We start from the raw sequence: 22,669 nt of genomic DNA on the forward strand, positions 1-22,669 counted from the left end.
TCATTATCAACAGCGCTAAATACCAAAGGCCGCTTAGTAGTAATACTTGAAAAACTATGCCAAAATTCAATAACTCCGACAAACTAAAATTTCAACGGAGTTGTACTCTGACACTGGCAGGGCAAAATTAAGTGAGAAATCTTTCCAACAAAATTTCGTTCATGAAAATGTATCGGTTTCTGAGCTATACAAATTCATTTTTATATATTTCATCTGCTATGTTATGCTTCATTATCTGTGTCCGATTTAAGGCATGATTCATTTTTATCAATATTCGTGTTTATACTGAACACTAATATAACCCTTAGTAGTTTATTGCTTTAGGAGGGCGGGGGAAAGCAAAATGAAATAGAAAGATGTGGTGTGCAATGATTTTTTCTAATCTACAAGAAATCATTAAAAAAAATGGAACTCTGCAATTATCCGAGTCAAACCACCATTGGTGATATATATATATATATATATATATATATATATATATATATATATATATATATATATATATATATATATATATATATTTATATATATAGTGTGTGTGTGTGTGTGTATTCATTAAAGATCTTAGATGTCAAAACTATGAAATTTACCTATAATTATTCCTACTAGCAAACTTAAAATACTGGGTGCAGAAATGAAAATTTTTTATGTACTATTTGTTCAGCCATATTAAAATAAGGGCGACTTTTTATACATACCTACTACAGAACCTCTTTGTACACAATATTATCAGTTTGTCCACAACTTAATTTCAAGTTGGCAGAGTCAGTTGCTCCGTTCATCGCCACATACAGTTGGCCGTGCGTGAACATGGGTGACGGCAGAAACACACCAACACGATCCAAAGTCTGGCCCTGCGACTTGTTTGCAGTGAATGAGAAGGCCAGGTTGATGGGAAACTGCCTGCGCCGTAACTGGAACGGAAACTGGTTGTCCGAAGGCATCAGAGGAATCCGGGGGATGAACAGACGTTTGCCGGTGTGATGCTATCACTGCTTCGATAACGTGGGAGTTTTAGTTCTCCATAACGGTGTACCGCGTTCCGTTGCAATGTCCATTGGCAGGATCGAAATTCCGAAGCAACATTACCGGGCAGTACTTCTTCAATGTTATTTTGTGCACTGGCAGTCCCGATGGATTTAAGTTATTCAAAAAATCTTGAGGATATTGATGATAATTTTCATGTGTCCGAGCTGAAATATTCGCGACTTTCTCCAGGGAAGTTGTTGATCATGTGCTCGTTGACACTATTGACGACTTCATTGGTTGAAGCTATTACAGCTCGTGAACATAGCCACGACGGGTCCGCATAACTCTCACTTAATCCATCAAAGACAAACTTGCAAATATCAGAAACAGAAGAGGATTCTAGCACAAATTCTGGGCGAACTTCAATCGTATTTCTCGGAGGCTCAATGTACGAACAGTTCCCTGATCCTATGTCTCTGAGATAGGACGCAAAGGCGGCATCGGATGAATTGCGAACTCTCATGTTGAGTGATAGTTTCAGTTCTGTTACTGACTTCCAGATGTATGATGTCTTCAAGGTTGCGTTGACTATCTGTGCTCGACTTCCGCGTTTCACAACGGGAAGAATTTGCTTCCAATCACCAACTATACAGAATAAATAAATTTTTAATGTACTTGCTTACAGCGGCAGGAAGGATTCGTAAATATGGAATTTCAGTATTACCAAAATAAGAAAAATAAATACTTGGTACCGCTTACAGTCCTTGCTGCCATAGTTATGATCGGCAAATTGTTGACTCCTCCTCTTTTTGTTGTTTACGAGGAAACGTCGAGATCGGTGAATGCGTCAGAAGTCAGTACTAGCAGTCCAAGCACTCTCAGCAGTCGAGGCAGTTCTGCCAGTCCGGTCAGTCCGGGCGGTCCTGTCAGAGCATTAGGGTAGTGAGCTATCCTGTAGGACCCACCACATACCCGTATAGCCATTGGAGCCCCTCTTCCAGCGTCAGTGTGAGCCTGTCCTCCTGGAGGATGTCTTGGACGAGGCTCTGATAATGTTATTAAGAATCAATGGTCCCTTCTGAAGTATTCCCTTGGTTCCATAATTTGGACGGCGTAATTGGTGGCCACCTGGAGGTGCTCTGCCTCCTACGACTGATTTGTTCATCATCGTCTCGACTTTGACTCACCTTAGTGGATGATTTGTGGAGAAAAGTCACGTTCTCCTAAGCATTGACTCCAATCCCTTCTTGCTCGGATGGACTACGGTGAGTACCAAGTATTTTTTGGGGCAAATACTGAATGGTAATCGTAGCAATCTCTTTGAGCCTTTGTCGCTACCTATTAAAGTCCTTCCTAACTGCCATCGGTAGAGTACGGATATTCACGAATGTTTAATAGTTATAAAGGATTTCTCTTTTCCTTACAGTGGTTTCGCAACTCTACTGGTTGTTCATGGGTTTATTGTACATAATGGTAAGCTACCATTTGTTATTTTTGGATAAGTCAACATAAACAAAATTTTTTAAGAATTCCCCTTTAATGCAAACCTTGCCCACCCTGGATATTTTATATTATTTCAGGATAGGATTATCCAGCCTTGTATGGTTGTCTACTGTGTTTTTCTTGTCTTGACCTACTTACAGTAAGGTAACAATTTGCATATTCCTATGTATAAGTGCTTCTTGCCATATTATTCTTACCTATATAATTAAAGTTAATTCTTATGCTTCACCACTAACGTGCAATTTCTGTATTTCCCATCCAGGTATGGAGGAGAAACTGATTATTGAAGAGGAAGAGCCCTGTGTCATGCACTTGACACATTTGCAATAAATAATAAATTTAAAACATTTCAAAGGTGTATGAATTTACTTCCCTTCAGTATTTTAAGTACCTTATAAGGTGACTTCACAGTTTTTCAGCTCACCAACAAACAGAATGCAGATTCCTCCAAACAACTCTTGATTCTTCCTAATATTATGCAATGATCTATCCAAACATCCGAATAACAGTTTGTCACCTTGGCTGACTTCATCAATTATGATAAAGTCTGTCATCCTGAAGAGCTGTGCACTTGCATGTTGGTCAGACACCTGGCAAGTGAATTAAGGAGTAATGTTGATGGGAATCTTGAAGCGAGAGTGAAGCGTTCGACCATTGTGGAGTGAGGTAGCTGCAATGCCAGAAAGAGCACTGGCGAGTCGACTTTCTTCTCCGAGCGAAGAAAATCTATTATGGCATTCATCATAAAGTAACTAAGTCTACTGGAATAACCAGCCTCGTTTCACGGCCAGAAACTGCTCCGCTTCAGGGGCAATCCCTTCTCACCCCCACCCCCTACAAAGGAGGGGGGTAGGTTGGATGAAGCCCCATTACAAACCATCTTGGGGGTCCCCCACCATAACCCTGCCAAGTTTCATGCCCATCTGACCAGCCGTTTGGCCGTGATTGAATGACAGACAGACAGTCAGTCAGCCAGTCAGTCAGTCATTATAGTATGATGATACGAGAAAAGAGGTCAGATGCATTTACAAAATAAGAGAAGAGTTACCCAACAAAGGCTGAAGTTACTTGACTGAATCTGCAGTCAATCTCCAAGTTCAAACCCGCTGTTTCACTGAAATTATTGTTAGCCACCAATTATTGGACAGTCTTTTTCAGTGAATTTCACCCAAGCAAAACAGGAACTTGTTACAGAGAGGGAATATTTTTTACTTTTGGAAGTGGATTTCGTTCATCAAAAAGGTAAGAGGCTGGTTAAAAAACCTTGGAGAAGAAAGAGAGAGAGAGAGAGAGAGAGAGAGAGAGAGAGAGAGAGAGGAGAGAGAGAGGGGGGGGGGGTGGGGAGGGCCGGGGGGGCAAAGCTTGATGGGGGAAAAGGGAAAGATTTCTCCTCCCTCTTGGATTGGATCAAATCCATCAAAATATTCAATACGTATAGATCATCCTACGAAAATACTCATTATGGTCACATGACCTCCCATACTAAACATCGATTAACGAGGAATTGATTTGGAAACTCGTCAATATATGGGCAGTCCGAGAACCTATCCTCGATGCTGAACAGAAGATTTTTTCAACCAATCACTAAACTACATTCTCTCCACCGGCTGCCGAGTTAACAGGATTAGTGATGATTCAAGAATCAACTGACATGAAGTAGATTTAGCAAGATATTATTATTAACATCATTCTTAATATTACTGTAATGCTATTGGTGTTCGTTTGCTTGCAGAAGAATTTATATTAAAATGACAATAATAACTATCTTCCAGTAAAACTCTCATCCGTCCTTACTAGGAGACTTCGTAATCCACACTAACCACAGGATCAATTAATTACCTGTTTATATATTTTCTTCAGTTCTAAACTAGAAACGGCAATATTCGGTTACATTCCAAACAAATTCGGAGTAGCTTGTAAGCAACTGCTAATTGTTCTCAGACATGACCAGTCACTGCAATTTAAAATGAAACCTAGTGATGACACACTACGTACTCTATGAATATAAGAGTATGTAGCATACACCTAAAAGTATATTGATTGAAACACTCAAAATTTTATACTCTATTTGACTTCAATTTTTTCCCTGTACATCTTTTTAGATTCCCTGGTATATGAAGAATATTTTTAGCTTCCTATCTATTAAACAAACGCTCAACATTTCATATTAATTACAAAGTAGGTCACGAAACATATTCAATATTTCATTACCAAAATACTAGTTTCAGTACCGTATTTCCAATAATCTCAAACCATTACAATGTGCATATACAATCATTTTCATCAGACTAAAAAAAAAACTATATATTTCTTTTACTTGGTCACTTTAAAATCCTAAGGAACAAACATATAATGTTTTGTTTGAAAACGGAATTTTAACATTTATAACACTGAAAGTATTATATTTACGGAACACAAATTGCTATCTGTACATTGACATTCGATCTCGGTGCATACAATGCAAAAACATTAACAGCAATGCTGCCAGAGTTCATACTAAACGAAGTGTAGTAAAATAAAACAGACAAAACCATTAGTTTTGGAGACTACAGAAGGAATAAATCCGTACTGACTTTTACCAGCTCTCCTCTATAGAAAAAGGACAATTTTGATACTGCCAGAGAAATATACCGATTCAGGTTCCACTCGATACTTTCAACACAATCCACGAACATACAGCACGACGAGTTCTACTGGTAAGCTCTCGACATTGTCTGCAAACTAGAACTCGAAGAGGTTCAACAATTGCAACGAAAAGAGAACACGGATACTCTCGGCGCTTTCCAGTAGCAGAGAACCCGAATGGTTAATCATTTATAACCTTGGTGTCCAGACAGACAAAAGTTGAAGTGTTCCCAAATCGATAATCTCGAAACAGCCCAAGAACCCTAAAACTAAACTGTTCCACAAAAACGAAGAATTTGTTCATGAACAGAGAAGCCGAGAGTCTCACGATGCTCTCGACACCGTCCCCTAAAGGAATCACATGGATTCCACTGGATCTCCTGAACACTGTTCATAAACAGGAACCTTATAAGGTCCACTAGATACAATTTAGTCTCCACAAACACAGAACCTGATGGGTTCAACCGAATGTTCTCGATTCTGTTCCCAATAAAGATTTTATTCTCTAACTGTTCACTAACAAGGGACCTGAAGGGGTCCACTGGATGCTCCCGAGACTTCATGAACAGATATTCTCGATACTGTTTGCGATTTTAATTGGAAGCCTAAATCTTAATGGACAAAACTCTCACAATGGTGTCTGAACGTCATGGGCATGTCTTGTGGTGGGGTACTTAAAATGATCAAATATCCCTTGTCACTATTCGAACACAAGATTGGCTATCCTAATTCATATATACTATTCAGTCCCATGTCAATAACATCTCACACGATTGATGAAACTGTAAAACAATCTTGTGAGGAAGGGTTGAAGAGGAAAGAAGGTGATTTATGAAGTTTAAAATCAACTACTTAAGAAAGTAAAGACGACAATGGATGCGAATGAGGTCCATGGTAAAAAAAAGAAGTGCACTGGTTACAGCAGAAAAGGAACTTTGTGCCTAAAACATTGTCAACTATTAGAGAAACAGAACAATCAGCTTTTAAATAATGTAATTAGCAATTGACAGAAATTTAACCTGACGTAAAAAGTCTGGTAAAGATTAGCTTATGTCAAACTGTCAGAAATTCTAGACTCCGACAGAAACAACCCAGAAAAATTCAAGATCTTCAGGGACGGGACCACAATTCTAGACTCCGACAGGAACCCAGAAAAAATCAAGATTTTCAAGGATGGGACCACAATTTGCTGAAGAGAGATCACCATTTCGTACTGCTTTTGCGGAACCAGTAGGTGACTTTTAGAAGTCTTAGTAGAGAGAGATTCCAAGAGTTCAATAAAGTAGGCAGCAAGTAGAATTGCAAAGAATCTTGCTATAAAGAAGTAATATTAATAAGATGATAACTGGAAAGGTTACAGTCATCACGCTTCCTATCGCAAGTTTTCTTTTTTTATTTATCTGTAATTATCTGCTTCCGATATCACAGAGGTTCATCTTGATTGCCGAAATGGAGACTCGTTACTCTTCATGCGCCTCTATCTTCAAGTTTCTTCTTTTATCATTTATGTAGCGTCCAATCTTTTAGTGTCTTGTTAGATAGCAAATTTATAGAGGATACGAAACTACTATGGTATAGAAGCAGAAAAGCAAACAAGAGAAAATGCCTGCACATTCGCCGAGAGAGAGAGAGAGAGAGAGAGAGAGAGAGAGAGAGAGAGAGAGAGAGAGAGAGAGAGAGAAATGGTATGCAAGTAATTTGTCACGAACATTTTAAGATCTCTTAAATGAGATGAAAGGTTAAAGTTAAGTGTTACCTTCTGTAACTTTAGAGAGTGCACCGAAGATTTCTCTCTCTCTCTCTCTCTCTCTCTCTCTCTCTCTCTCTCTCTCTCTCTCTCTCTCTCTCTCTCATGAATAAATCAATCAGTATTTGAGGATCTGAAAAGGTATACACAAAGCCTACTGCGCCTCTCGAACTTCATTTAGTTTTGAATGTTGGTTGTTGGGAATTCGCTTTTCATTTAAGCCTCGGAAAACATTATAAAAGCCACGAAGTCCATCTCCACTAAATTTCCTCTCATCACAGTCAGGATCATAAAATCGACGAGAGGTCATTGATTAACTGCTTTCGTGACAAAGAAGCACCTCTCATCCACAAAGGGAAAAGGCGTTCTTATGACCTTTAACGAATAAGGCAGCTTTCATAAGATGACTACTATATAGCATGTGTCACGATTTGACCTTCCATGAAAATACACACTAGGGTAGTGCAATAAAATTCTGACAATGTTTCCCTGTTCGAAAGGATATATATTATATATATATATATATATATATATATATATATATATATATATATATTATATATATATATATATATTATGTATATATAATATATATATTTCAGAAACATTAATCAATTTACACAGAACACGTTAATATTTGGTCAACTGACTCTCACTTCAAGGTGTCATTTTCATAACGCAAGTTCTGTATATAAGCTGTTTTACGCGAAATAAAATTAGTTCCAAAGAGAAGTGGCAAAGCAGCCATAACCCCTTTTAATAACTGCATGGAATGAGGATGAACCCTTTGGGTGGTAAACTTTCACGGTAGTAATGGGACCATATTTATACACAACGTCACAAGGCTGAATACACTGCGTCTGTATTTCGCATGCACTTTCGCAGCAAATTCTAACATCAATTCTAAATCATCCATTAAGCACTTTCTCGGTAAATCTCTTTTTCATTTCCCATTCTCTCTAAGCAACCAAACAATCTCAAAACAATCAATTCTTCTTTTCATCTATGCCGTCCTATCTACCGAAACAATCAATCAATTCATATATACACATATAATATATACATACAATATAAATATATTGATTGATTGAATGCATCTGGTAGTGAGGACGGCCTAGATAAGACTAATCAAAGAGTTTTGAGATGGTTTGGTTACTTATGAGAGAATGAGGAATGATAACTTGCTGAGAAGACTGTATACCTGGGAAGCTTTGGGAAAGGAAGAAGAGATTTACCGAGAAAGTCCTCAACAAATAATTCAGAATTGATATTTGAACTTAAGGTCCGTAAAAGTGCATGCGTAACAAGACGTAGGGTATTCAATTGTGACGTGTGTGTATAAATAAGGAGCATTTATTAGATTATATATACATACATACAATCATATGTATGTGTATGTACATATATATATATATATATATATATATATATATATATATATATATATATATATATATATCGAGCTACAATGTCCTTTAATATCTAATTCGCTCTACCTCGGAATTAATATATTTTCATATATGCTTAACCGAAGGGGAATTTTTTCTCGATAATAGATTTGCCTGGACCATGGGCGCGAACCTATGGATCCTTTCAAACCCAGGAACGTCAGTGAAGCTTTTCCTACTACACCACCGCGAGAGGTGTAGTAGGAAAAGCTTCACTGACGTTCCTGGGTTTGAAAGGATCCATAGGTTCGCGCCCTGGTCCAGGCAAATCTATTATCGGAGAGAAAAAAATTCCCCTTCGGTTAAGCATATATGAAAATATATTAATTCCGAGGTAGAGCGAATTAGATATTAAAGGACATTGTAGCTCGATATATGTATATGAATCACGGAAATGTGATATGACTTATATATTATATATATATAGTATATATTACTAGCCGACCCACCGGATAGCATATATATATATATATATATATATATATATATATATATATATATATATATACTATATATATATATATATTATATATATATATATATATATATATATAATATATATATATATATATATATATATATTGCTACGTTTATTGATCTCCTCGTCTACCCAGCATTTAGTTAAATATTTTGATTGCTAAAGAAGCAGCCCTGTCTTCTCCTAAAGCAACTGATTTTGGGAGAAAAACACGCGGTAGAGGGTAGAAAGGAATTTCCGGTCTGACGGAAGCTTAGGGTAAGATAGGCAAGTCACAAGAGGAGCTAGGCCTCGAGATGGATTTTAGGGACCTCTACAATAAGACCTATTTTCCTTCCCAATTTGCTGGCGGTTGTTTACCACTTTCAGGCAGTGCCCGAGGCGGTGTATGGAAGCCCCGTGATTCACAGAGAACCAGCATCTTTCTCAGTCACAAGTGACTCCTAAAGCGAGGCAGACGTGCCTCTAGCTTCCTCCTCTGACGGGACGTCAGCCCTCTGTCCAAACGCTGGTGGGACTATCTCCAGAGCACCACACATGTCCAAGCCTCAAGTAATTAAGGTACGTCTAGAAAGTGTACACTCCAATCCAGCACCTTTTCCTACAATACGACTCTTGCTAATTTCATTTTCAATTCTCACCTTTATCCCTCTTACATCAAAAGCCCTTTGTCCTCATCAGGCCACGTGCTTCCCCTTGTGACTTGTTAAAGACTAAGTCTTCAGTGCATACCTCAGTTAAACATTAGAGTTCCTTTTCCCCAGTGTTAGAGAACTAAATAATCGTAACTTGTGCAAGAAGTCCTTTTTTTTTTATCTTGTCTAATCTGGGATCTTTTCCAGATTCCCTGAGTCACGTGTCCAAGTCTTGGCGCCCGCAAGTGTTGCATTACCGCAAGATTTCGAAACCAGCTTTTACGTGAATCTCATTTTGAGCTAACTATCATCCACCCGAGAGATATTATTAGTCCACGTGTGGACCAGTTGCATTTACTTTCCCAGGCTGTTAAGCAGCCTCTTGTAAATAAATAGATGTAAAGTAATTAGCCGAGTTTCTGGCGAACTTTTCCTCTAGAGTAAATTATCACTATAAATCCTTTTTACGGTAAGTTCAATTAATTTATTCTGTTTTTTCCCTCAATTATTTCGGTTTATGTATTTGAGCCCCTTCAAGGCCGAGGCTAATACGTAACAATGTCGACTCTTGCCACGAACCTGGCTTGTAAATCGCGTTATCCCTTGTAAAACGTAACATGTAAATGTTTTTACAAAGCGCAAATCAAACCACACTTGTAGCGGAAGACACACACTGACTCACAGTAAGGTATACCATTCATATAATATGATTATTTTATAACAAATGTTAGCTTAAGGTACGTTTAAGTATTTATTTTAGAAGTGGTTTTAAAGAGTGTTAAGTGAGAAATATTATTATATTGTAACGGCCAGAGCGTCGAGTGAATTCTGTTATTTTGTAAATTGCACTGTTCTCGTCTGACAAGACACGAGCACGTCTTAGATAGATGCCAGAAAGTACTAGTTCAACCTAGGAAGTGCTTTGCCAGGGTTTATTGCTGTGTTAGAAAGCCTAGCTAGTTAGGAGTGTTCTACTGATAGTTACGGCAAAAGAAGTGTACAATTCTTTTGTCTGTGATATGTTAGGGGAATTCGTTTTAACTTAGTTTTCATTCCAAGTGTTGGTAACCGCTTAGCCCTCAGCTTAAGCTGAGCGTATGCGCGCTCTCAGGCCTGCCGCCAACCTTGCTCACAAAGGGCAGCCATGTTTTATCCCTTTAAGGATTATCTCAACGATTTAAGCAAAGTAACGTAAGTCTTGAAAGTTTAACATAAATAATATCAATCTCGATACTAGTATCTATCATTCTGCTAGAGAAATTAACGTTAATTCGCCTTGAATAAGAAACTAGAATTTTGTGTTGTATATCGCTTTTGCATTTACAGATCAGCTGTTTGAACGACACGCTGATCAACCCGACCACGCGTTTCACCTAGCATCGCTCACCCGCTCGCTGAGCGAAAGTTTAATTTCCTTTCGTACTAAACGTAAACTTTTCCATTTACAAATGTTTTGCTAACATTCCATCTTCACAGGGACCTAGTATCCTTACGTAAAGTTAACGTAAATCTTCAAAGAGTAAGTCACAAGAATTGTTAACATAAAACGCATCGTTGTAAATTTCATATGAAAACGCAAATCATTTCATATAAGCGCAAGCCGCTACCAGTAACGTAAATATCGTTCATTGCTAGCGCGGTATCGTTTTCATAAACCTTATCCAAAGCAATTCTTTCATTACACGTTAACGTAAGTAAATCATTTAACGCAAGTTGCGTCATATTAAAACTAAAAGTATTAGTTCAATTAAATACAAGGGAGTTCATCTATATCATTTTTCACCCTCTCCGCCCGAAGAGAGAGAGAGAGAGAGAGATGTGAGAGAGGGGAGGCAGGCCGAGAGAGAGAGAGAGAGATCCCATTATTCACGAAGCCAAGAGTATTACATCTATTACCATTACGCATGCAGAATTAACATTATTTTAGTCTCTTGTGTCTTTCATTTACACTAAACGTGATATGTACGCACCTGTGTCCATTGCAGTTTGCAAGCATTTATTTCATTTACCGAGTACTTCAGCAAAGGACTGAGCATTTTCAAATTATCATTACCTGTCGTTGCCCGAGTGGTCTTTTCATTTCTGTATCCCAAAAGACTTGCGTATACCGCAAGCACAAACCACACAGTGTGCCACGCAAATTCATTACTTCCAGACTAGGAAGCCTACCAGTCTAGCACTGGCCACCACTAGTGCACGTCAGGCCTTACAATTTTACAGTGCCACTAATTCTTGACACTGTCCATCGACTGGCTGCTGAAGTACTCCCACCTTTTACTTTCTCTCCTCCACCATTACACTCTGCCACGAGCAGTGCCATTTCTCTTCAGTATATTTGAATATACTGCATTTAGTGTCGTCCGACGGGACACACCAGCACGCTACCAGTGCTCCCAAGGGAACGCCTCCTGAAGGGCCGCTATTCCAGCACTACTAGTGCTGCCCAAGGAACCCAATCAAGGGAACGCCTCCCGAAGTGCCGCAATACCACCAGCACTACTAGTGCTGTCAAAAAGGAACGCCTCCTGAAGTGCCGTGCACCTGTACAGACGTACAGTTAGCCCTTTACCTGCGTGTCCGTCCTACGGAACGCCCATTCATTAGAGTATCCACCATTTCGGATCACTCAACCAAGGAACGCCTCCATAAGTGCCGTGCACCTGTATTGGACTACAGGTTGCCCATTCCAGCGTCTCCCAACTTAGGAACGCCCTTAAGTGTGACGTACGCTGCACACTCCATTTGATTACCTCATCTCATCAGAAGGTGCCATTCCAGAAGTGCCACCAACTTACGGGACACTTCCCAAGTGCCACAGAGCACCCAGTCTTTTCAGACTTTTTCTTTACCACGTCGCCGAACAAATTTCCAAGTGAGTGCCACATTACACAGTAGGCACTCCCATTCCATTCAGTACCCTACCTGGCCATTATTTTCAACTTTGTCAGAGCCTCCACTGCAGCCAAGAGAAATGTCTTCTGCTGCCCAACCACATATATCCATGGAGCTGGAGAGGCTCCAGACACTCATGGCTCTGGGCACGAACGCCAGTTACACTGGGCAGGAACTCACCCAGTGGGTGAAGGGGCAGATGGGCGATCTGCTCCTGCAAGAGAAAGCCGCCAGAGAAGAAGAGAGGAAGGGAAAAGAAGCAGAGAGGAAGGAAAAAGAAGCAGAGAGGAAGGAAAAAGAAGCAGAGAGGAAGGCAAGGGAAGAAGAGAGAAAGCTAGCCCTCAAGGAGAAGGATCTTGAGATGGAGAAGGCACGACAGGTGAACACCGAAGCCCTAGCCATGCAGCCAGCTCCCAGCCCTACGCCTAGGGTGTCGCACAGTCTTATTGCCAGCATTAACGCTCTTATCCCGAAGTGGACTGAGGATGAGCCCGAGGCATGGCTGGAAGAAGTGGAAGCCCTATTCGAAAACTACCCTACCACTGAGACAGAGAGGGCCGCCCTGCTTGCCAAGCACCTGGATGGCAAGGCTAAGACTGCCCTCCGCTCACTGGATCAGGGTCAGCGAGGGGACCTGGTGGACGTTCGCCGGGTCATTACGAAGGCCTATGAGATCACCCCGGAGAGGTGGAGGCAGCGTTTCCGAGGTCAGGCAAAGGAAGTTGGTTGGGCCTGGGGAGATTACTCCTACCATAAAATCCAAGCCGGAAAGCGCTGGCTAGAGGCCATGTCATGCACTGAGTTTCAGGACCTGTTTAACAGGATCATGCTGGAAGACCTCTACCAGAGTGAACCTGGACCACTTGCAGTGCACCTTAACGACAAGCAACCCAAGACACTTGCGGAAGCTTGTCGCCTGGCTGACGACTGGGAGACCTTCAACCCATCTCACAGCACCGCCCACCGATGCATAGTGCCACCCGGTCACCTCTCCGGATCCACACGGCCAAAGGACGCCCACCAAGGACACCTACGGACTTGCAACGTTTGCAAGAAAGTGGGTCACCTCGCAGCAGAGTGCCGCCTCAAGAGCGCCGCGAACCACAAACCTCCTCAGAACCCTCCTACGCCACCGAATGGTGCCTCAGCCTCCTCTCAAGTCCAGTCAGATGCCCTACGGAGAACAGCCCAGCAGAGGGGCTCCTGTAGAGCCTGTGGGGCTACAGGGCACTACTCCCCCGGATATCCCGGGTGCCCCAAGCATGTGCCTTCAACCTGGAACGTCCACCTGATCAGTGCCACAACCTCCTCGGCCGTTATGCCCGAGTCCAGGTCTCACCCTGAGCGGGTGTGGACCACTTCAGTCACAGTGGCACCCCTGGATGGCTCTACCCTACCAGTGACTCTGCCAGTTACGGTAGATACCGGCTCCGATCTGTGTCTCATAGACCGGGACCAAGTGCCAGCCAGTGTCACAGTCGACGAGCAGTCCAAGACCGTTCCCACCGTCGTCCTGCAGGTCACCACTCCTTGGTGCACCAAACCTCACCGCCTAGGCGTAGTACGTACAATCCGGCATGGAGTATGTTTCCTATTGGGATGGGACCTCCTCTGGGGATGTCCCTCCCCCACACCACTCCAGGGCCAAGCTACCTCTCCACATCAAATCACTGCCAGAGAGGACGCTTCACCTGTGCCAGAGCACACTGCAAGCCTTGGTGACCCCACAGATTCGCAACCTGTGGTGCCATCTCGGCCTTATTGTCCAGTGCCACAGAAGAAGTTCTCGAACCAGTTCTGCCGAGACTGTGGCCGCAAGGGTCACATGTCTGCCAACTACGGAGGGTGCGCGAATTACAATATTCCCGCCATCGCAATGGCAGATACCAATCCTTCTTTACTAGGACCCCCAGCTCAGGGTCCTATAACCGTCACACCCCTCCAAGGTCATTATCCACCAAGCCACGTCAGAGCCTTTGAAGACTCCGGCGCTCAAATCTCCCTGATCCGGGATGATCAAATCCCCCGAGGGGCTACCATCGATAGACGGCAACTGATCACGATTGAAGGCATCAATCATAGTAAGATGATCCTTCCCACCGTCCAATTGAGAGTCGCACAACCTCACCTTACCAAGGTATGTACACTTGCAGTTGCAAGCTACTTCCAGGAGGTTACGACCTCCTCCTAGGGCAAGACCTGAAGTCTCCCATTACCAAGGGCCCGCTGAGAGGTATTGCAACTCCGGTACCCGTCACAGGTCCAGCTGACCTCAACTCTCTGCCAGTGCCACTTGGCAGCACTGAGCAGTGCCAAGCTCCATCCAGCCTGGACGTAAAGCCACCACAGAACTTGACCTCTGTGCCTGGCCCTGAGCTAGCGCCGGCGCCTAACCTAATCAAGGATCTTCCTACAGGAGATCCTCCAACAGGCATGGAGCTTACCGCAGCCCATGGCCAATTTCCAGTCCATGATTCTTCTTCACCCTCACCTCTGTCGCCCGAGGATGAACCTCCGGCAGACCTTACCTTCATACCTCCTCTGGAAAACCAGGAACTGCCCGACCAGGAGTCAGTCTGGAGTCTTACCCTTACGACGGCTGTCGCAGCAGCCGAAGTGAGGGCCTCCCCTGCAGTAGGTTCCACCTCTACAACGGTTGCTGCAGATACCGAAGTAGGGTGTTCTCCTGACATTCCTCAGGCTACCACTGCCTCTGCTCCTGACGGCGTTTCTGGCCTTACCCCAGAGTCAGTGCCTCCGTCTACTCCTATGACTGGTATAGGGGCAGCCCCCATGGAGGAATAAGAAGAAGAAAAAGGGACGTAACAAATCACCAAACTAACCAAAGAGCCACATGCTCTCCTTGACACCTGTGCCCGAGGTACAGTGTCACATTCATTTGCAGAGTGATCCTGGCACCTACCCAGAGAAGGTAGCCAGCCTGACCTCTGCCAGTAAACTAACCCTCTAACCCCTAGAAATTGTAATACTAACCCTCATGTAAATGTCAGAATTACCTCATTACATTTCCATCCTAGTACTCCATTAATCACTCATCATCCAAACGCATCATTACCTCACATCATGTATTTTAACAATTCAGTCGACACATCACTGCTGTGCGTACCACACTCTGGAATGAGTGCGTCTCCAATTAACTGTATTGAGTAGGTTAGGCTAATGATTTAGTACCAGGGCATTTGGGTAGTAGCAAAAAGAATTTTCAAGTAACCTTACCTAGGGGTAGAGTAGATTGTCGTCACAAGCGACCCGTAGTTATCACTTAGGCTAGACTACATTAACCCAATAAGTTAGTACACTTAGCATCTCCACCTATAAGTTAGGTAGGCCTCTGTAGTTAGCTGTATCACTGCTCTAAAAACTTCAGTTAGAGTAGGAGAACTGGGTAGTCGAGACGATCAACTTATTTAAGCCAAGGCCTTCACGCCCGAAAGGGAGTGAATGCCTTCTTAAAAGGGGGAGCTGCTACGTTAATTGATCTCCTCGTCTACCCAGCTTTTAGTTAAATATTTTGATTGCTAAAGAAGCAGCCATGTCTTCTCCTAAAGCAACTGATTTTGGGAAAAAAACACGCGGTAGAGGGTAGAAAGGAATTTCCGGTCTGACGGAAGCTTAGGGTTTGATAGGCAAGTCACGAGAGGAGCTAGGCCTCGAGATGGATTTTAGGGACCTCTACAATGAGAACTATTTTCCTTCCCAATTCGCTGGCGGTTGTTTACCACTTTCAGGCAGTGCCCGAGGCGGTGTATGGAAGCCCCGTGATTCACAGAGAACCAGCATCTTTCTCAGTCACAAGTGACTCCTAAAGCGAGGCAGACGTGCCTCTAGCCTCCTCCTCTGACGGGACGTCAGCCCTCTGTCCAAACGCTGGTGTGACTATCTCCAGAGCACCACACATGTCCAAGCCTCAAGTAATTAAGGTACATCTAGAAAGTGTACACTCCAATCCAGCACCTTTCCTACAATACGACTCTTGCTAATTTCATTTCAATTCTCACCTTATCCCTCTTACATCAAAAGCCCTTTGTCCTCATCAGGCCACGTGCTTCCCCTTGTGACTTGTTAAAGACTAAGTCTTCAGTGCATACCTCAGTTAAACATTAGAGTTCCTTTTCCCCAGTGTTAGAGAACTAAATAATCGTAACTTGTGCAAGAAGTCCTTTTTTTTTTATCTTGTCTAATCTGGGATCTTTTCCAGATTCCCTGAGTCACGTGTCCAAGTCTTGGCGCCCGCAAGTGTTGCATTACCGCAAGATTTCGAAACCAGCTTTTACGTGAATCTCATTTTGATCTAACCATCATCCACTTGAGAGATATTATTAGTCCACGTGTGGACCAGTTGCATTACTTTCCCAGGCTGTTAAGCAGCCTCTTGTAAATAAGTAGATGTAAAGTAATTAGCCGAGTTTCTGGCGACCTTTTCCTCTCGAGTAAATTATCACTATAAATCCTTTTTACGGTAAGTTCAAGTAATTTATTCTGTTTTTTCCCTCAATTATTTCTGTTTACGTATTTGAGCCCCTTCAAGGCCGAGGCTAATACGTAACATGATATATATATATATATATATATTATATATATATATATATATATATATATATATATATATATATATGTTACACCCAATCTGTGAAATTGCCCATTTCATGAAGTGGGCTAACAACTTGCCCATTTCAAGTGAGCAAACCACTTGCCCAGTTCATGAAATGGGCAGCCATGATGCATGAAAATATATCTTTGGCACAAAAAGAACCTTTTTATATATATGAATCTCGCGCTGCTGCTCCAAGATCAAAATCTTTCTGCACTTCAATGTCATACAATATTATTCAGAGAAATTCAAATAAACGATCGTTATAACGACCATTAAAGTATTTGTGGAGGAAGGGGGAAAAACTAACCAACACGAAAGGACTTTACTTAATGAAACAAGCTACTTTAAACACAACTTAGTGAAAGAAATATTACTAAAACTGAACAGCAATAAATACGGACATACACAAATCGGTTATATATTTTTTTCTTAGTATTGGGGTCAAAATAAGGAAAACTAATACAAATTATTGTAAGTTGAAAAAAAAACTTTTAATAAAATAAAATACAATTTTTTTAAACAGCTGTTTTAATCATTAAAAATATAGACAAATTCCACGTCTATGTAAGCAATGGTCATACATATCAAACAAATTTACAGTAATTATTTGTCAATATTGTCACATGATTTGTGGCTGTGGCAACACTGTTGCATCGAAGGCTAGTTTTCAAACAAGAAACACCGCTTTGACAAGCAATTGCTCCTACAAAGACATCTCTGCTATCCTTGGCCACCACACACACTTCCTGCTCGAACTAGTTCGCGAATACTTAACTGTTGTTTGGGGATATTTTCAGGCAAAAGTCCTTTGTACTGAACAAATTCGAATTGATTTCTGGCAAGTTTACCACTGATAATTCCACTTTTTGTGCCAATCACATAACCAATGTCTTCAACTGCTAATACAACACCTACTATGTTAGGGGGGTCTCCTTTACTACGGTCAAATTGGAGACACCGGTACGACACATTGTCTCCAACATCAACTGTCGCATTGATCTAGTGCTGCGTGCTAACATTCGTTGAGCTTGCTTTGAAGACCATACTCAGCTTCCTTTCTTGCCTGTTTTGCTGGGATGCAGTACTCGGTTGAGATATTTTCTTGTTCCATAGCAGGTTGCTGCTGAGAGTCTGCAACTGGATGTGGTTCACGTTCACATTCAGGGTCTACTGATATTAGGTCATCCCGAGCTGAATCTCCGGTAAGTGGAACTTCTATAAGCCTTTCAAGTTCTTCTTCAATACCAGACGATATTTTGCTGATGAATGCATCTGGTAAATTTGACTTAAGACCACATCTTGGCTTGTTGCCAGTGAGCGCTTGATAGGGAGTCATCTTGATTGCCTCATGATATGAACTGTTCATGGCCCACTGAACAAAACGGACACCATAACTCATTTAGCACAATTATTGTCTCTTATCCATGCCATGAGCTTGAGTTTCATATCCCCATTACCTCTTTCAATTGATCCCTGACTCTGGGGATGCCGAGGACGCCCATTTACTAAGATGAGTTCAGGCCATAGTGAGGCAAGTTCTTGGATCACTTCAGCTGTAAATTCACGTCCATTGTCAGACTGAAGGATGTGTGGTGCCCTATATTCAAGAAGATGAAAAGAAGTTCATTGGCAACCTCAGATGCTGTCTTTGATTTCAGGGGACGAATCACATGAAACTTCGTTAGATACTCCATATAGTGCAGAATAAAGCGATAACTTCCATCCTTCATAGTCTGCATGTCGACCAGATCTACTTGTCCTCTTTCATTGAGGATCTCTTACGGACAGTGGTCTGGACTACAACTCCTGATGCCAGTTTCTTTTCTGCGACGCTTTTCAACACAGCGCTCACAATGCACGATATATAGTGACACAATTGATCTTGGAATATTTCCATATTTTTCACACACCTCCTTGTAAGTCTTCTTTTCGCCACCATGGCCGGTGTTAATGTGGGCTTGTTGGATAATTCCTGTGACTGATTCTTTAGTTGCCATATATTTTCCATTCTTCTTTTTAGCTGTTTACTATTTCACCAAAGGAGGCAATCTGAAAAGTTTGCAAGATGTGGTAGGAGTTCTCTTTTAAGCGTTTGTCCGTCTTTCCTTTCTTCAAAATGGCAATTACAGTCTTCTCATATTCAGTAGACCACAAGGCAGCACAACTTGCTATTTGTTCTTCCATGACTAAAGCTTGAAGGGGTTATACAAGATACTTTGAAAATGCCATCATATATTAGGTTAAAAGTTTGTATTACAACACTTAATAAAAGACTTTAAAACAACTTTTTCTGGTTTTAACAACTAGTTTGGAACAAATTTTAAGATTCATGCATGAAACTGCCCATTCATGAAATGGGCAATTTCACAGATTGGTGTAACATATATATATATATATATATATATATATATATATATATATATATATATATATATATATATATATATATTGTTACAATTATTGATCGCCTCGTCTTCCCAGCATTTATTTCATTTATTTTATTTCTAAAAGAGCAGCCATGTTTACCCTAATATCAGCTGATTTTAAGCGGGAAACCCAAAGCAGACCAGCCGTAGTTGCGGGAAGGGGGAATAAAGACACTTGTCAGCCTTAGGGACGTATCCCAAAAGGAAGTGTGTAGCTGGCTAGGTACTTATTAGGCCTACTTCTAAGCCCCTTTTTTCCTGTGAACCCTTCACTGGCCTATGTTCTATTTCCAGGATGCCCTGCTATTGGGGGGATAAGCTGAACCCATCCCCCATGAATCACACCTGCATTCGGCCTCAGTCCACTCCAGTCCGTGACCTAGGACAGAGGTCCAACCCAGCCTTCCTTAAGGCCTACAACGGGGCTACTGGCGCCCCAGATCTCAGACAAAGCCGACGCCAATTTCTACAAGGGTCCACTTACATAAGGCTTCCAGGTACGTCTTGTGATACAGCCATATTGCCAGTTTTTTCCCTCCGAGTCCAGTAAACTGAATTTCATTTCCCAATTCGAACTCCTAATTCTCAAATGAACATCCCTTTGTTCCTTTCACTGCTTCGTGGCCACGTCTCCCCTTTGTGATCGTCCCAGACAATCTTCATTGAATATTTCATTAAACACTACAGTCCTTTCCCTAGTGTTAGATAAAATTGAATAACTGTAACTTGTGCAAGAAATCTTTAATTCATTTGTGTCTAATCTAGGAATTTTTCCAGATCGGCTGAGTCACGTGTTCAAGTCTTCGCAAGTGCTGCCTTAATGCAAGATAATGTGAATAATTTTGAAAGCCAGCATTTACGTTAATCTTATTTTAGCCAGCTCTCCCCTTGTGAGAAATAAGAGTGGTCAACGTGCGACACAGTTGCTTTGCCTTTCAACTGTCGTGTAAATAAATGCAATGTAGATTAATCAGCTGGGTTTTCAATGGCGACCTTATTATAGAGAATCATATTTCAATCAATCCTCTAAGGTAAGTTATTCTGCATTTTTCCCTAAAATATTTCCCTTTATGTATTTGGGTCTTTAAGGCCAGGCTCATACGTAAATACTATATATATATATATATATATATATATATATATATATATATATATATCTATATATATATATATATCTATATCATATCTATATATATATATATATATATATATATATACTACTATTGAATAACAATCGATAAAATGCTCTCTCTCTCTCTCTCTCTCTCTCTCTCTCTCTCTCTCTCTCTCTCTCTCTCTTCCTGTTAAGATACTTGCTTCAATTATATTGACTAGCGTTTCTGAAGTTTCACATTTCGCCCCTCCTCACCCCCTATTCTTATTGGGGCTGAACTTTGACTTAAAAGGGCATCGGGAGTGTTACTATTCATCTCAACGACCTCGGAAACTGTGGATTAGACACCAATATCTGTCCTTTTTCACATTTTATTTTTCACTCCTTCTTAAACCCCCCATCCTATCAGAGCTGAACTTGGACCTAGAGGGCATTGGGATTGTCACCATTCACCTCAGCGATCTCGGAAACTATGGATTAGAATCCGGGATTCTCAAACTGGGAGCCAGACAGTGCCTAGGGGTGCCACAAGATTGTCATGCATTATGTCTTGGCTAGATCATCTCAATGAACTTTTGTATATAAAAAAAAAGTTAACATAAGTCTTCATATAATTATTATCAGTGTTTAATATATTAACTCTCACATTGACACATGCATGCATATATATATATATATATAGATATATATATATATATATATATATATATATATATTATATATATAGTATTATATATATATATATTATATATATACATATATATATATATATATATATATATATATATATATATATATATATATATAATATAAATATATTCATGCGACATGGTACGATGGTGAAGAAGAGGTGCCACGGTAATGATTACATTAGATAAGGTGCCATCACTAAAAAAAAAAAAAAAATCGTAGCGTTTATTTAGTTACTTAGTCTATAGGCAGAACCAGCCCCGTTTTAGGGAGGCCCTTCCCACCCCGAACGCCTTTGGTGCAAGTGCTGTTTTACCCCACACTATTGGTTGAAATTGCTCAATGCGTTTCAGAGTTAGGCATAACTCTAAAATGCATTGAGCAATTTCAACCAGTGATACCACAAAGGTCGTCATTATAGTATGCTTACTTATTGAATATCTTTGCCAAGTTTCATACAACTATTCCTACTAGCATATACAAGAACGTGGATGGACACAATCTACTTCCAAGTTCTTTGACAGAAATTTATAAAATACTCGCAGAAATACCGGACATACACTTAAGTTATTATGATGGCCGCCTAAGTAGTAGTGAAAGGGCCGAAATTCCAATCTACACAAGAACAGAATCATAGGAAAACATGCAATTAAAATCTCTGTGCTTCTGTGACCGAAGAAGTGAGTTAACTGACCCGTGATTAACAGTAGTTATGCAGAGTAGAATTGTTCATAGGGTTGAGAGCCTCATCCTGACAGCTTGTCGACTATCTCCTCTATGTGGAGGTATAGATGGAACATATATACATACATACATACATCCATACATACATACTACACATACATACATACATATAACATACATACATATATACCATATATATATATATATATATATATATATATATATATATATATATATATATATATATCATTCCATCTACACATCCAAGGAGGAAGCGCCCGAGACGATATTTTTCCGACTTAATAAGATAATTTTTCAATAAAAAAAAATCGAATTCCTAGGCCCTCACAGATGCAAAACTAACCAGATACTATCCTACAGGTTTTGATTAACAAGAAGTTAACTATCTTCTCAACGGTAAGTTTAGGATTTAATGTTCTTTCCCATTTTGAAATTTCAGACGTGGATGCAAACGAAGTGAGATTTCTTACTTACATGACTACCACTTTCATTGCACAATGAATAAAAATAATAATAAAGAATTATGGACAAGGACTTACCTAAACTGCCGAAAAGCAAGATTAGAAGATTTTTCCAGCATTTTAAGAGGTCGGTATTCTTCAACTCCTTCAAGATCATCTGTATTTTACTTGTGGTGCCTGCACTAATGGGTTCTGAAAAAAATCAGACAAATAAATATTGCCATTATTACTTTAAACATGTTCGGTTGAAATTGGTGTTATTTAATATAGATGAGAATTTTTGTCTTTTTTTTTAGGTAAATGATGAAGTAACTAGAAAGATAGAGAAACCATTGGTAACAGACTAAAAAAAAATAAGCAG

The 22,669-nt window shown here is 40.6% G+C and overlaps 1 protein-coding gene across 1 annotated transcript in view; it reads right to left on the reverse strand.

Annotated features, from left to right (window-relative positions):
• Positions 1–22,669, reverse strand: part of LOC135212712 (serine/threonine-protein phosphatase with EF-hands 2-like) — a 535,058-nt gene that overhangs the window by 343,300 nt on the left and 169,089 nt on the right. Inside the window, exon 4 of the mRNA XM_064246402.1 lies at positions 22,387–22,500. The gene's annotated coding sequence lies outside the window, so the exon portion shown is untranslated. The remainder of the gene's footprint in view (positions 1–22,386; positions 22,501–22,669) is intronic.

This window comes from Macrobrachium nipponense, chromosome 41 (assembly GCF_015104395.2).
Source record: "Macrobrachium nipponense isolate FS-2020 chromosome 41, ASM1510439v2, whole genome shotgun sequence".
Classification (NCBI taxonomy): domain Eukaryota; kingdom Metazoa; phylum Arthropoda; class Malacostraca; order Decapoda; family Palaemonidae; genus Macrobrachium; species Macrobrachium nipponense.